This window comes from Phalangium opilio, unplaced genomic scaffold (genome assembly GCF_054372755.1).
Source record: "Phalangium opilio isolate 3A_F unplaced genomic scaffold, DU_Popi_V2 ptg000352l_1, whole genome shotgun sequence".
Taxonomy (NCBI): Eukaryota; Metazoa; Arthropoda; class Arachnida; order Opiliones; family Phalangiidae; genus Phalangium; species Phalangium opilio.
In genome coordinates this window covers 5,899,204-5,911,805 of record NW_028324228.1, presented here as the reverse complement: position 1 = coordinate 5,911,805, position 12,602 = coordinate 5,899,204, and the positions used below count along the sequence as shown (strand labels likewise).

Below are 12,602 nucleotides of genomic sequence, written 5' to 3'. Positions count from 1 at the left end.
CGGAAGCCCAAAGATTAAATGTTCGTCAGGTATTGTGGAAAAACTTTGGATTTTTACGTTACATGTGAGATCTCACAACACCGCTCCCGGGTGGGCTCGAACCACCAACCTTTCGGTTAACAGCCGAACGCGTTAACCATTGCGCCACGGAAGCCCAAAGAATAAATGTTCGTCAGTTATTGTGGAAAAACTTTGACTTTTTACGTCACATCTGAGACTTCACAACACCGCTCCCGGATGGGCTCGAACCACAAACCTTTTGAATAACAGCTGAACGCTCTAACCATTGCGCCACGGAAGACCAAAAATTTAATGTTCGTCAGTTATTTTTAAAAAACTCTGAATTTTACGTTACATCTAAGACCTCACAACACCGCTCCCGGATGGGCTCGAACCACCAACCTTTCGGCTAACAGCCGAGGGCGTTAACCATTGTGCAACGGAAGCCCAAAGATTAAACGTTCGTCAGGTATTGTGGAAAAACTTTGACTTTTCACGTCACATCTGAGACTTCACAACACCGCTCCCGGATGGGCTCGAACCACAAACCTTTTGAATAACAGCTGAACGCTCTAACCATTGCGCCACGGAAGACCAAAAATTTAATGTTCGTCAGTTATTTTTAAAAAACTCTGAATTTTACGTTACATCTAAGACCTCACAACACCGCTCCCGGATGGGCTCGAACCACCAACCTTTCGGCTAACAGCCGACGGCGTTAACCATTGTGCAACGGAAGCCCAAAGATTAAATGTTCGTCAGGTATTGTGGAAAAACTTTGGATTTTTACGTTACATGTGAGATCTCACAACACCGCTCCTAGGTGGGCTCGAACCACCAACCTTTCGGTTAACAGCCGAACGCGCTAACCATTGCGCCACGGAAGCCCAAAAATTAAATGTTCGTCAGTTATTTTTAAAAAACTCTGAATTTTACGTTACATCTAAGACCTCACAACACCGCTCCCGGGTGGGCTCGAGCCACCAAGCTTTCGGTTAACAGCCGAACGCGCTAACCATTGCGCCACGGAAGCCCAAAAATTAAATGGTCGTCGGGTATTGTGGAAACACTTTGGCTTTTTACGTTACATGTGAGAGCTCACAACACCGCTCCCGGGTGGGCTCGAACCACCAACCTTTCGGTTAACAGCCGAACGCGCTAACCATTGCGCCACAGAACCCCAAAGATTAAATGTTCGTCAGGTATTTTTAAAAAACTCTGAATTTTACGTTACATCTAAGACCTCACAACACCGCTCCCGGATGGGCTCGAACCACCAACCTTTCGGTTAACAGCCGACGGCGTTAACCATTGCGCAACGGAAGCCCAAAGATTAAATGTCGGTCAGGTATTGTGGGAAAACTTTGGATTTTTACGTTACATGTGAGATCTCACAACACCGCTCCCGGGTGGGCTCGAACCACCAACCTTTCGGTTAACAGCCGAACGCGCTAACCATTGCGCCACAGAAGCCCAAAGATTAAATGTTCGTCAGGTATTGTGGAAAAACTTTGACTTTTTACGTCACATCTGAGACTTCACAACACCGCTCCCGGATGGGCTCGAACCACAAACCTTTTGAATAACAGCTGAACGCTCTAAACATTGCGCCACGGAAGCCCAAAAATTAAATGTTCGTCAGTTATTTTTAAAAAACTCTGAATTTTACGTTACATCTAAGACCTCACAACACCGCTCCCGGGTGGGCTCGAACCACGAACCTTTCGGTTAACAGCCGAACGCGCTAACCATTGCTTCACGGAAGCCCAAAAATTAAATGTTCGTCAGGTATTGTGGAAAAACTTTAACTTTTTACGTCACATCTGAGACTTCACAACACCGCTCCCGGATGGGCTCGAACCACAAACCTTTTGAATAACAGCTGAACGCTCTAAACATTGCGCCACGGAAGCCCAAAAATTAAATGTTCGTCAGTTATTTTTAAAAAACTCTGAATTTTACGTTACATCTAAGACCTCACAACACCGCTCCCGGATGGGCTCGAACCACCAACCTTTCGGTTAACAGCCGACGGCGTTAACCATTGCGCAACGGAAGCCCAAAGATTAAATGTTCGTCAGGTATTGTGGAAAAACTTTGGATTTTTACGTTACATGTGAGATCTCACAACACCGCTCCTAGGTGGGCTCGAACCACCAACCTTTCGGTTAACAGCCGAACGCGCTAACCATTGCGCCACGGAAGCCCAAAGATTAAATGTTCGTCAGGTATTGTGGAAAAACTTTGACTTTTTACGTCACATCTGAGACTTCACAACACCGCTCCCGGATTTGCTCGAACCACAAACCTTTTGAATAACAGCTGAACGCTCTAACCATTGCGCCACGGAAGACCAAAAATTAAATGTTCGTCAGTTATTTTTAAAAAACTCTGAATTTTACGTTACATCTAAGACCTCACAACACCGCTCCCGGATGGGCTCGAACCACCAACCTTTCGGTTAACAGCCGACGGCGTTAACCATTGTGCAACGGAAGCCCAAAGATTAAATGTTCATCAGGTATTGTGGAAAAACTTTGACTTTTTACGTCACATCTGAGACTTCACAACACCGCTCCCGGATGGGCTCGAACCACAAACCTTTTGAATAACAGCTGAACGCTCTAAACATTGCGCCAATGAAGCCCAAAAATTAAATGTTCGTCAGTTATTTTTAAAAAACTCTGAGTTTTACGTTACATCTAAGACCTCACAACACCGCTCCCGGGTAAGCTCGAACCACCAACCTTTCGGTTGACAGCCGAACGCGCTAACCATTGCTTCAAGGAAGCCCAAAGATTAAATGTTCGTCAGGTATTGTGGAAAAACTTTGACTTTTTACGTCACATCTGAGACTTCACAACACCGCTCCCGGATGGGCTCGAACCACCAACCTTTCGGTTAACAGCCGACGGCGTTAACCATTGTGCAACGGAAGCCCAAAGATTAAATGTTCGTCAGGTATTGTGGAAAAACTTTGACTTTTTACGTCACATCTGAGACTTCACAACACCGCTCCCGGATGGGCTCGAACCACAAACCTTTTGAATAACAGCTGAACGCTCTAAACATTGCGCCACGGAAGCCCAAAAATTAAATGTTCGTCAGTTATTTTTAAAAAACTCTGAATTTTACGTTACATCTAAGACCTCACAACACCGCTCCCGGATGGGCTCGAACCACCAACCTTTCGGTTAACAGCCGACGGCGTTAACCATTGTGCAACGGAAGCCCAAAGATTAAATGTTCATCAGGTATTGTGGAAAAACTTTGACTTTTTACGTCACATCTGAGACTTCACAACACCGCTCCCGGATGGGCTCGAACCACAAACCTTTTGAATAACAGCTGAACGCTCTAAACATTGCGCCAATGAAGCCCAAAAATTAAATGTTCGTCAGTTATTTTTAAAAAACTCTGAGTTTTACGTTACATCTAAGACCTCACAACACCGCTCCCGGGTAAGCTCGAACCACCAACCTTTCGGTTGACAGCCGAACGCGCTAACCATTGCTTCAAGGAAGCCCAAAGATTAAATGTTCGTCAGGTATTGTGGAAAAACTTTGACTTTTTACGTCACATCTGAGACTTCACAACACCGCTCCCGGATGGGCTCGAACCACCAACCTTTCGGTTAACAGCCGACGGCGTTAACCATTGTGCAACGGAAGCCCAAAGATTAAATGTTCGTCAGGTATTGTGGAAAAACTTTGACTTTTTACGTCACATCTGAGACTTCACAACACCGCTCCCGGATGGGCTCGAACCACAAACCTTTTGAATAACAGCTGAACGCTCTAAACATTGCGCCACGGAAGCCCAAAAATTAAATGTTCGTCAGTTATTTTTAAAAAACTCTGAATTTTACGTTACATCTAAGACCTCACAACACCGCTCCCGGGTGGGCTCGAACCACCAACCTTTCGGTTAACAGCCGAACGCGCTAACCATTGCTTCACGGAAGCCCAAAAATTAAATGTTCGTCAGGTATTGTGGAAAAACTTTAACTTTTTACGTCACATCTGAGACTTCACAACACCGCTCCCGGATGGGCTCGAACCACAAACCTTTTGAATAACAGCTGAACGCTCTAAACATTGCGCCACGGAAGCCCAAAAATTAAATGTTCGTCAGTTATTTTTAAAAAACTCTGAATTTTACGTTACATCTAAGACCTCACAACACCGCTCCCGGGTGGGCTCGAGCCACCAACCTTTCGGTTAACAGCCGAACGCGCTAACCATTGCGCCACGGAAGCCCAAAAATTAAATGGTCGTCGGGTATTGTGGAAACACTTTGGCTTTTTACGTTACATGTGAGAGCTCACAACACCGCTCCCGGGTGGGCTCGAACCACCAACCTTTCGGTTAACAGCCGAACGCGCTAACCATTGCGCCACAGAACCCCAAAGACTAAATGTTCGTCAGGTATTTTTAAAAAACTCTGAATTTTACGTTACATTTAAGACCTCACAACACCGCTCCCGGATGGGCTCGAACCACCAACCTTTCGGTTAACAGCCGACGGCGTTAACCATTGCGCAACGGAAGCCCAAAGACTAAATGTCGGTCAGGTATTGTGGGAAAACTTTGGATTTTTACGTTACATGTGAGATCTCACAACACCGCTCCCGGGTGGGCTCGAACCACCAACCTTTCGGTTAACAGCCGAACGCGCTAACCATTGCGCCACAGAAGCCCAAAGATTAAATGTTCGTCAGGTATTGTGGAAAAACTTTGACTTTTTACGTCACATCTGAGACTTCACAACACCGCTCCCGGATGGGCTCGAACCACAAACCTTTTGAATAACAGCTGAACGCTCTAACCATTGCGCCACGGAAGACCAAAAATTAAATGTTCGTCAGTTATTTTTAAAAAACTCTGAATTTTACGTTACATCTAAGACCTCACAACACCGCTCCCGGATGGGTTCGAACCACCAACCTTTCGGTTAAAAGCCGACGGCGTTAACCATTGTGCAACGGAAGCCCAAAGATTAAATGTTCGACAGGTATTGTGGAAAAACTTAGACTTTTTACGTCACATCTGAGACTTCACAACTCCGCTCCCGGATGGGCTCGAACCACAAACCTTTTGAATAACAGCTGAACGCTCTAACCATTGCGCCATGGAAGCCCAAAAATTAAATGTTCGACAGTTATTTTTAAAAAACTCTGAATTTTACGTTACATCTAAGACCTCACAACACCGCTCCCGGATGGGCTCGAACCACCAACCTTTCGGTTAACAGCCGACGGCGTTAACCATTGCGCAACGGAAGCCCAAAGATTAAATGTTCGTCAGGTATTGTGGAAAAACTTTGGATTTTTACGTTACATGTGAGATCTCACAACACCGCTCCTGGGTGGGCTCGAACCACCAACCTTTCGGTTAACAGCCGAACGCGCTAACCATTGCGCCACGGAAGCCCAAAGATTAAATGTTCGTCAGGTATTGTGGAAAAACTTTGACTTTTTACGTCACATCTGAGACTTCACAACACCGCTCCCGGATTTGCTCGAAACACAAACCTTTTGAATAACAGCTGAACGCTCTAACCATTGCGCCACGGAAGACCAAAAATTAAATGTTCGTCAGTTATTTTTAAAAAACTCTGAATTTTACGTTACATCTAAGACCTCACAACACCGCTCCCGGATGGGCTCGAACCACCAACCTTTCGGTTAACAGCCGACGGCGTTAACCATTGTGCAACGGAAGCCCAAAGATTAAATGTTCGTCAGGTATTGTGGAAAAACTTTGACTTTTTACGTCACATCTGAGACTTCACAACACCGCTCCCGGATGGGCTCGAACCACAAACCTTTTGAATAACAGCTGAACGCTCTAAACATTGCGCCAATGAAGCCCAAAAATTAAATGTTCGTCAGTTATTTTTAAAAAACTCTGAGTTTTACGTTACATCTAAGACCTCACAACACCGCTCCCGGGTAAGCTCGAACCACCAACCTTTCGGTTGACAGCCGAACGCGCTAACCATTGCTTCAAGGAAGCCCAAAGATTAAATGTTCGTCAGGTATTGTGGAAAAACTTTGACTTTTTACGTCACATCTGAGACTTCACAACACCGCTCCCGGATGGGCTCGAACCACCAACCTTTCGGTTAACAGCCGACGGCGTTAACCATTGTGCAACGGAAGCCCAAAGATTAAATGTTCGTCAGGTATTGTGGAAAAACTTTGACTTTTTACGTCACATCTGAGACTTCACAACACCGCTCCCGGATGGGCTCGAACCACAAACCTTTTGAATAACAGCTGAACGCTCTAAACATTGCGCCACGGAAGCCCAAAAATTAAATGTTCGTCAGTTATTTTTAAAAAACTCTGAATTTTACGTTACATCTAAGACCTCACAACACCGCTCCCGGGTGGGCTCGAACCACCAACCTTTCGGTTAACAGCCGAACGCGCTAACCATTGCTTCACGGAAGCCCAAAAATTAAATGTTCGTCAGGTATTGTGGAAAAACTTTAACTTTTTACGTCACATCTGAGACTTCACAACACCGCTCCCGGATGGGCTCGAACCACAAACCTTTTGAATAACAGCTGAACGCTCTAAACATTGCGCCACGGAAGCCCAAAAATTAAATGTTCGTCAGTTATTTTTAAAAAACTCTGAATTTTACGTTACATCTAAGACCTCACAACACCGCTCCCGGGTGGGCTCGAGCCACCAACCTTTCGGTTAACAGCCGAACGCGCTAACCATTGCGCCACGGAAGCCCAAAAATTAAATGGTCGTCGGGTATTGTGGAAACACTTTGGCTTTTTACGTTACATGTGAGAGCTCACAACACCGCTCCCGGGTGGGCTCGAACCACCAACCTTTCGGTTAACAGCCGAACGCGCTAACCATTGCGCCACAGAACCCCAAAGATTAAATGTTCGTCAGGTATTTTTAAAAAACTCTGAATTTTACGTTACATCTAAGACCTCACAACACCGCTCCCGGATGGGCTCGAACCACCAACCTTTCGGTTAACAGCCGACGGCGTTAACCATTGCGCAACGGAAGCCCAAAGATTAAATGTCGGTCAGGTATTGTGGGAAAACTTTGGATTTTTACGTTACATGTGAGATCTCACAACACCGCTCCCGGGTGGGCTCGAACCACCAACCTTTCGGTTAACAGCCGAACGCGCTAACCATTGCGCCACAGAAGCCCAAAGATTAAATGTTCGTCAGGTATTGTGGAAAAACTTTGACTTTTTACGTCACATCTGAGACTTCACAACACCGCTCCCGGATGGGCTCGAACCACAAACCTTTTGAATAACAGCTGAACGCTCTAACCATTGCGCCACGGAAGACCAAAAATTAAATGTTCGTCAGTTATTTTTAAAAAACTCTGAATTTTACGTTACATCTAAGACCTCACAACACCGCTCCCGGATGGGTTCGAACCACCAACCTTTCGGTTAACAGCCGACGGCGTTAACCATTGTGCAACGGAAGCCCAAAGATTAAATGTTCGACAGGTATTGTGGAAAAACTTAGACTTTTTACGTCACATCTGAGACTTCACAACACCGCTCCCGGATGGGCTCGAACCACAAACCTTTTGAATAACAGCTGAACGCTCTAACCATTGCGCCACGGAAGACCAAAAATTAAATGTTCGTCAGTTATTTTTAAAAAACTCTGAATTTTACGTTACATCTAAGACCTCACAACACCGCTCCCGGATGGGTTCGAACCACCAACCTTTCGGTTAACAGCCGACGGCGTTAACCATTGTGCAACGGAAGCCCAAAGATTAAATGTTCGACAGGTATTGTGGAAAAACTTAGACTTTTTACGTCACATCTGAGACTTCACAACTCCGCTCCCGGATGGGCTCGAACCACAAACCTTTTGAATAACAGCTGAACGCTCTAACCATTGCGCCATGGAAGCCCAAAAATTAAATGTTCGACAGTTATTTTTAAAAAACTCTGAATTTTACGTTACATCTAAGACCTCACAACACCGCTCCCGGATGGGCTCGAACCACCAACCTTTCGGTTAACAGCCGACGGCGTTAACCATTGCGCAACGGAAGCCCAAAGATTAAATGTTCGTCAGGTATTGTGGAAAAACTTTGGATTTTTACGTTACATGTGAGATCTCACAACACCGCTCCTGGGTGGGCTCGAACCACCAACCTTTCGGTTAACAGCCGAACGCGCTAACCATTGCGCCACGGAAGCCCAAAGATTAAATGTTCGTCAGGTATTGTGGAAAAACTTTGACTTTTTACGTCACATCTGAGACTTCACAACACCGCTCCCGGATTTGCTCGAACCACAAACCTTTTGAATAACAGCTGAACGCTCTAACCATTGCGCCACGGAAGACCAAAAATTAAATGTTCGTCAGTTATTTTTAAAAAACTCTGAATTTTACGTTACATCTAAGACCTCACAACACCGCTCCCGGATGGGCTCGAACCACCAACCTTTCGGTTAACAGCCGACGGCGTTAACCATTGTGCAACGGAAGCCCAAAGATTAAATGTTCGTCAGGTATTGTGGAAAAACTTTGACTGTTTACGTCACATCTGAGACTTCACAACACCGCTCCCGGATGGGCTCGAACCACAAACCTTTTGAATAACAGCTGAACGCTCTAAACATTGCGCCACGGAAGCCCAAAGATTAAATGTTCGTCAGGTATTGTGGAAAAACTTTGACTTTTTACGTCACATCTGAGACTTCACAACACCGCTCCCGGATGGGCTCGAACCACCAACCTTTCGGTTAACAGCCGACGGCGTTAACCATTGTGCAACGGAAGCCCAAAGATTAAATGTTCGTCAGGTATTGTGGAAAAACTTTGACTTTTTACGTCACATCTGAGACTTCACAACACCGCTCCCGGATGGGCTCGAACCACAAACCTTTTGAATAACAGCTGAACGCTCTAAACATTGCGCCACGGAAGCCCAAAAATTAAATGTTCGTCAGTTATTTTTAAAAAACTCTGAATTTTACGTTACATCTAAGACCTCACAACACCGCTCCCGGGTGGGCTCGAACCACCAACCTTTCGGTTAACAGCCGAACGCGCTAACCATTGCTTCACGGAAGCCCAAAAATTAAATGTTCGTCAGGTATTGTGGAAAAACTTTAACTTTTTACGTCACATCTGAGACTTCACAACACCGCTCCCGGATGGGCTCGAACCACAAACCTTTTGAATAACAGCTGAACGCTCTAAACATTGCGCCACGGAAGCCCAAAAATTAAATGTTCGTCAGTTATTTTTAAAAAACTCTGAATTTTACGTTACATCTAAGACCTCACAACACCGCTCCCGGGTGGGCTCGAGCCACCAACCTTTCGGTTAACAGCCGAACGCGCTAACCATTGCGCCACGGAAGCCCAAAAATTAAATGGTCGTCGGGTATTGTGGAAACACTTTGGCTTTTTACGTTACATGTGAGAGCTCACAACACCGCTCCCGGGTGGGCTCGAACCACCAACCTTTCGGTTAACAGCCGAACGCGCTAACCATTGCGCCACAGAACCCCAAAGATTAAATGTTCGTCAGGTATTTTTAAAAAACTCTGAATTTTACGTTACATCTAAGACCTCACAACACCGCTCCCGGATGGGCTCGAACCACCAACCTTTCGGTTAACAGCCGACGGCGTTAACCATTGCGCAACGGAAGCCCAAAGATTAAATGTCGGTCAGGTATTGTGGGAAAACTTTGGATTTTTACGTTACATGTGAGATCTCACAACACCGCTCCCGGGTGGGCTCGAACCACCAACCTTTCGGTTAACAGCCGAACGCGCTAACCATTGCGCCACAGAAGCCCAAAGATTAAATGTTCGTCAGGTATTGTGGAAAAACTTTGACTTTTTACGTCACATCTGAGACTTCACAACACCGCTCCCGGATGGGCTCGAACCACAAACCTTTTGAATAACAGCTGAACGCTCTAACCATTGCGCCACGGAAGACCAAAAATTAAATGTTCGTCAGTTATTTTTAAAAAACTCTGAATTTTACGTTACATCTAAGTCCTCACAACACCGCTCCCGGATGGGTTCGAACCACCAACCTTTCGGTTAACAGCCGACGGCGTTAACCATTGTGCAACGGAAGCCCAAAGATTAAATGTTCGACAGGTATTGTGGAAAAACTTAGACTTTTTACGTCACATCTGAGACTTCACAACACCGCTCCCGGATGGGCTCGAACCACAAACCTTTTGAATAACAGCTGAACGCTCTAAACATTGCGCCACGGAAGCCCAAAAATTAAATGTTCGTCAGTTATTTTTAAAAAACTCTGAATTTTACGTTACATCTAAGACCTCACAACACCGCTCCCGGGTGGGCTCGAACCACCAACCTTTCGGTTAACAGCCGAACGCGCTAACCATTGCTTCACGGAAGCCCAAAAATTAAATGTTCGTCAGGTATTGTGGAAAAACTTTAACTTTTTACGTCACATCTGAGACTTCACAACACCGCTCCCGGATGGGCTCGAACCACAAACCTTTTGAATAACAGCTGAACGCTCTAAACATTGCGCCACGGAAGCCCAAAAATTAAATGTTCGTCAGTTATTTTTAAAAAACTCTGAATTTTACGTTACATCTAAGACCTCACAACACCGCTCCCGGATGGGTTCGAACCACCAACCTTTCGGTTAACAGCCGACGGCGTTAACCATTGTGCAACGGAAGCCCAAAGATTAAATGTTCGACAGGTATTGTGGAAAAACTTAGACTTTTTACGTCACATCTGAGACTTCACAACACCGCTCCCGGATGGGCTCGAACCACAAACCTTTTGAATAACAGCTGAACGCTCTAAACATTGCGCCACGGAAGCCCAAAAATTAAATGTTCGTCAGTTATTTTTAAAAAACTCTGAATTTTACGTTACATCTAAGACCTCACAACACCGCTCCCGGGTGGGCTCGAACCACCAACCTTTCGGTTAGCAGCCGAACGCGCTAACCATTGCTTCACGGAAGCCCAAAAATTAAATGTTCGTCAGGTATTGTGGAAAAACTTTAACTTTTTACGTCACATCTGAGACTTCACAACACCGCTCCCGGATGGGCTCGAACCACAAACCTTTTGAATAACAGCTGAACGCTCTAAACATTGCGCCACGGAAGCCCAAAAATTAAATGTTCGTCAGTTATTTTTAAAAAACTCTGAACTTTACGTTACATCTAAGACCTCACAACACCGCTCCCGGGTGGGCTCGAGCCACCAACCTTTCGGTTAACAGCCGAACGCGCTAACCATTGCGCCACGGAAGCCCAAAAATTAAATGGTCGTCGGGTATTGTGGAAACACTTTGGCTTTTTACGTTACATGTGAGAGCTCACAACACCGCTCCCGGGTGGGCTCGAACCACCAACCTTTCGGTTAACAGCCGAACGCGCTAACCATTGCGCCACGGAAGCCCAAAAATTAAATGGTCGTCGGGTATTGTGGAAACACTTTGGCTTTTTACGTTACATCTAAGACCTCACAACACCGCTCCCGGATGGGCTCGAACCACCAACCTTTCGGTTAACAGCCGAACGCGCTAACCATTGCGCCACGGAAGCCCAAAAATTAAATGTTCGTCGGGTATTGTGGAAACACTTTGGCTTTTTACGTTACATGTGAGAGCTCACAACACCGCTCCCGGGTGGGCTCGAACCACCAACCTTTCGGTTAACAGCCGAACGCGCTAACCATTGCGCCACAGAAGCCCAAAGATTAAATGTTCGTCAGGTATTTTTAAAAAACTCTGAATTTTACGTTACATCTAAGACCTCACAACACCGCTCCCGGATGGGCTCGAACCACCAACCTTTCGGTTAACAGCCGACGGCGTTAACCATTGCGCAACGGAAGCCCAAAGATTAAATGTTCGTCAGGTATTGTGGAAAAACTTTGGATTTTTACGTTACATGTGAGATCTCACAACACCGCTCCCGGATGGGCTCGAACCACCAACCTTTCGGTTAACAGCCGACGGCGTTAACCATTGCGCAACGGAAGCCCAAAGATTAAATGTTCGTCAGGTATTGTGGAAAAACTTTGGATTTTTACGTTACATGTGAGATCTCACAACACCGCTCCTGGGTGGGCTCGAACCACCAACCTTTCGGTTAACAGCCGAACGCGTTAACCATTGCGCCACGGAAGCCCAAAGAATAAATGTTCGTCAGTTATTGTGGAAAAACTTTGACTTTTTACGTCACATCTGAGACTTCACAACACCGCTCCCGGATGGGCTCGAACCACAAACCTTTTGAATAACAGCTGAACGCTCTAACCATTGCGCCACGGAAGACCAAAAATTTAATGTTCCTCAGTTATTTTTAAAAAACTCTGAATTTTACGTTACATCTAAGACCTCACAACACCGCTCCCGGATGGGCTCGAACCACCAACCTTTCGGCTAACAGCCGACGGCGTTAACCATTGTGCAACGGAAGCCCAAAGATTAAATGTTCGTCAGGTATTGTGGAAAAACTTTGACTTTTCACGTCACATCTGAGACTTCACAACACCGCTCCCGGATGGGCTCGAACCACAAACCTTTTGAATAACAGCTGAACGCTCTAAACATT

At 45.7% G+C, this 12,602-nt stretch overlaps 2 non-coding genes across 2 annotated transcripts; both read right to left on the bottom strand.

Annotated features, from left to right (window-relative positions):
* Positions 1–10,928: 10,928 nt before the first annotated feature.
* On the bottom strand, positions 10,929–11,001 carry TRNAS-GCU (transfer RNA serine (anticodon GCU)). Its single transcript has one exon. It is a non-coding gene; the product is annotated as a tRNA-Ser (tRNA).
* A 367-nt stretch (positions 11,002–11,368) lies between these two features.
* TRNAN-GUU (transfer RNA asparagine (anticodon GUU)) lies at positions 11,369–11,441 on the bottom strand. The gene has a single exon. It is a non-coding gene; the product is annotated as a tRNA-Asn (tRNA).
* Positions 11,442–12,602: the final 1,161 nt, after the last annotated feature.